Source organism: Cynara cardunculus (assembly GCF_001531365.2).
Source record: "Cynara cardunculus var. scolymus isolate 2C chromosome LG 3, CcrdV1, whole genome shotgun sequence".
Taxonomy (NCBI): domain Eukaryota; kingdom Viridiplantae; phylum Streptophyta; class Magnoliopsida; order Asterales; family Asteraceae; genus Cynara; species Cynara cardunculus.
Window position 1 is genome coordinate 9707392 of NC_037530.1, and position 4433 is coordinate 9711824.

Here is a 4433-nt window from a genome sequence, read left to right on the forward strand (position 1 = left end):
AAAATAAAATCATTATTGTTTTTTTTAAAACAAATAAAATCATATTATAACATCGACGACAAAGAATACAATATAACATTAAAATTGAGATGTATCTCGCTGCATTGCGCGAGTATTATATATATATATATATATATATATATATATATATATATATATATATATATATATATATATATATAGGGAAGGGTTCAAACGAGAACCCAGGTGATTTACGAGAACGCGAAAACAATCCAATAACCTCATATTGTGATAAAAAAGGGCATTTCATACACGTTATGGTCATTATGAATTCTTAGTAATGTCATTTGGACTCACTAATGCGCCTGCAACCTTCATGGATATGATGAATCGGGTATGTCGTCCCTATCTTGATAAATTTGTGATCGTCTTCATTGACGATATCTTGATATATTCTCAGTCGGAAGAAGAGCATGCTCATCATTTGAGATTACTCTTAGAATTGTTGAAATAAGAAAGATTTTATGTTAAAATGTCAAAATGTGAATTTTTGCTGCGAGAGGTTTAGTTTTTGGGACATGTTATCTCAAAAAAAGGCATTAAAGTGGATCCTCTTAAGATTGAAGCCATTGAAAGATGGGAAGCCCCAAAGACTCCAACTGAAATCAGAAGTTTTCTTGGATTGGCTGCGCATTATCGTAAGTTTATACAAGATTTCTCTCGTATAGCCACTCCATTTACAAAACTGACATAGAAGAATGTAAAATATGAGTGGAATAAAGCATAAGCTCAGACCTTTCAGATGTTAAACGATAAGTTATGTAGTTCACCAATTCTGTCCTTGCAATATGGGATGGAAGATTTTGTAGTTTATAGTGATGAGTCAAAGATAGGTTTGGGTTGTGTACTGATGCAACGTGGAAAGATAATTGCTTATGCTTCAAGACTATTAAAAGATCATGAGAGATAGTATCATACTCATGATATGGAATTAGCTGTTGTAGTGTTCGCTTTAAAGATATGGAGGCACTATATGGAACGAAATGTCAAATTTTCACAGATCATATGAGCTTACGACATCTGTTTCATCAGAAAGATCTGAATATGCTTTAGAAACGATGGTTGGAATTGGTTAGTGATTATGATTGTGAAATTTTGTATCATCTAGGAAAGGCAAATGTAGTGGTCGATGCTTTAAGCCGACAAGAGAAAAGTGGAACTATTAAGGCTGTAGCTCTACGAGTTGAGTTATTACCAAGTATTCAGGAAGAATTACAAGAATTTCAACATGAGGCAATGAAGGAGGATAAGATTAAACAAGAAAGATTGGGTGGATTAATGTCTGAATTTGTGAAAGATGGTAGAGAGTGTTGGAATTTCCAGAACAAAATTTGGGTACCAGACTATGGTGGTCTCAGGAAACGTATCTTGAGTAAGGCTCACAAATCACGTTTTGCAATTCATTCAGGTACAAATAAAATGTATCGGGACCTGAAGCAACATTATTGGTGGCCAGGTATGAAGAAATATATAACTAAACATGTTGAACAATGTATGACATGTCTCCAAGTGAAGATAGAACACCAACGTCCATTTGGTAAGATACAATCACTAGAAATTCCAGTTTGGAAATGGGATCACATCACTATGGATTTCATAACCAAACTACCAAGGACATCAAAAGGTTATGATGCTATATGGGTGATTGTAGATCGGTTATCCGAATCTGCACATTTCTTACCAATGAAAGAGTCATATTCAATGGAGAGATTGGCTAAACTATACATTGATGAGATAGTGTCAAATCATGGTGTTCCTCTATCAATTGTTTCTGATAGAGATAACCGATTCACTTCTATGTTTTGGAAGAGTTTCCAAAGAGAGATGAGTTCACAGATTAAGCTAAGTACAACTTATCATCCTCAAACTGATGGACAAAGTGAACGAACTATCCAAACTTTAGAACATATGCTTAGAGCATGTATAATTGATTTTGGAGAATCATGGGATAGTCATTTGGCCCTGGTGGAATTTTCTTACAACAATAGTTATCATTCAAGTATTCAAGCTTCACCTTTTGAGGTTATGTATGGACGAAAGTGTCGAACTCCTTTGTGTTGGAATGAAACGGGCGAAAAACAGTTAGCTGGACCGGAGCTAGTTCAACAAACAGCGGATAAAATTTTCCTAATAAGGGAACGTATGAAAGTGGCACAAGAGAGACAAAGAAGTTATGGCGATAAACATCGAAAACCAATTAAATTCCAAGAAGGTGATAAAGTAATGTTAAAGGTATCACCTTGGAAGGGAATGATACGTTTTGGTAAAAAGGGAAAGTTGAGTCCAAGATATATTGGATCATTCCCTATTATTAGAAAGGTTGGAGAAGTGGCATACAAGCTAGAATTTCCTTTGGAGCTGAGCGGAATCTATGACACCTTCCATATGTCCAATTTGAGAAAGTGTCTAATAAGCCCAGATATAGCGATGCCTCTACCTGAAATTAAGATTGATGAAAGATTGTGCTTTGAAGAAACCCCTGAACTCATTACTGATTTCAAAGTAAAGAAACTACGAAATAAAGAAATTGGGTTAGTAAAGGTTCAGTGGCGTTATCATAAAGGACCAGACACCACTTAGGAATCAAAGTCAGAAATGCGAATGATATAACCCTACCTGTTTGCTTAATGGAATTTCGGGACGGAATTCTTTTAAGGAGGGAATGTTGTAATATTCGGTGCATTTATTTAAGAGTTAAAATTCTTATATATATATATACATATATATATATACATATACATATATATATATATATACATATATAGAGGAGCGTTCAAATAAAAACTTGTCCCATTTGTGTAAACTGTGTAAACCAATCTCATCTGTCCATTTTCTTAATCAATGGCTAAGATTAGTTTACTTTATTTTAGGAAATTAAAAAATAAAAAATATTAAAAAATTATTTTATATCAATGATAAGGGCAAATTGGTAAACAAAAGTTAACATTAATATAACATCAATGAACCATTTTATAATGAAATCTTTTCACATTAACATTAATTCCATAAAGAACAAAATATAATATGCACCCGTTTCATCATATATTTATTTCATAAAAGAACACAACATATTACCCAGCCGTTTCATTTTTATCCTACCAACTAAACGGATCAACTTCAATCACAAAGCAACATGGATCATCATGAACCTAGAGGTACTTTCAATCACAAAGCAACAAGGATAACCATGAAACTTCAATCACAAAACACCTATTTCATTAACACGTATACTATGCATAGACGGAGCAAATAACTCATTTTACAATGAAACCTTTTCACATTGAAAATTAAAATGTTTCACCAACATGAACCTTGTTTATTACCCATTTTATAATTAAACCTTTTCACATTGACACATTTTCATGCACATTAATTTCATGTACAATAACATATACTATGCACCCGTTTCATGATACGTATATTTCATGAAGAACAAAATCCATTATGCACCCGTTTCATGATACGTATATTTCATAAAGAACAAAATCCATTATGCACCCATTTCATGATACATATATTTCATAAAGAACAAAATCCATTATGCACCCATTTCATGATACATATATTTCATAAAGAACAAAATCCATTATGCACCCGTTTCATGATCATTCTAACAACTAAACGTATCAACTTCATATACAATGCAACATGGATCAGTTTGAAAGTAGTTCATTGATCACGAATTATTTAGAAAATGAAAATGTTTCATCATCATGAATCTATTTCATTAACTATTTTGCAATGAAACCTTCTCACATTGAAATTTTTACATGCAGATTAATTTAATAACGAACAAAATCCATTATGCATTATTTCATTAACTATGAATCTATTTCATTAACTAATTTATTAACTATTTTACATGAATCCATTTCATTACCTATTTTACATGAATCTATTTCATTAACTATTTTACATGAATCTATTTCATTAACTATGCACCCGTTTCATGATACGTATATTTCATAACGAACAAAATCCATTATGCACCCGTTTCATGTTCATTCTACCAACTAAACTGATCAACTTCGATTACACTGCAACATTGATCACCATGAAACTAGTTCATAAATCACGAATCATTTAGAAAATGAAAATGTTTTATCATCATGAACCTATTTCATTAACTATTTTGCAATGAAACTTTTTTACATTGAAATTTTTACATGCAGCTTAATTTCATATACAATAAAATATACTATGCACCCGTTTCATGATACGTATATTTCATAACGAACAAAATCCATTACGCACCCGTTTCATGTTCATTGTACCAACTAAACTGATCAACTTCGATTACAATGCAACATTGATCACCATGAAACTAGTTCATGAATCACGAATCAATTAGAAAATGAAAAATGTTTTACCATCATGAACCTATTTCATTTATATATACCATATGCGTTGAA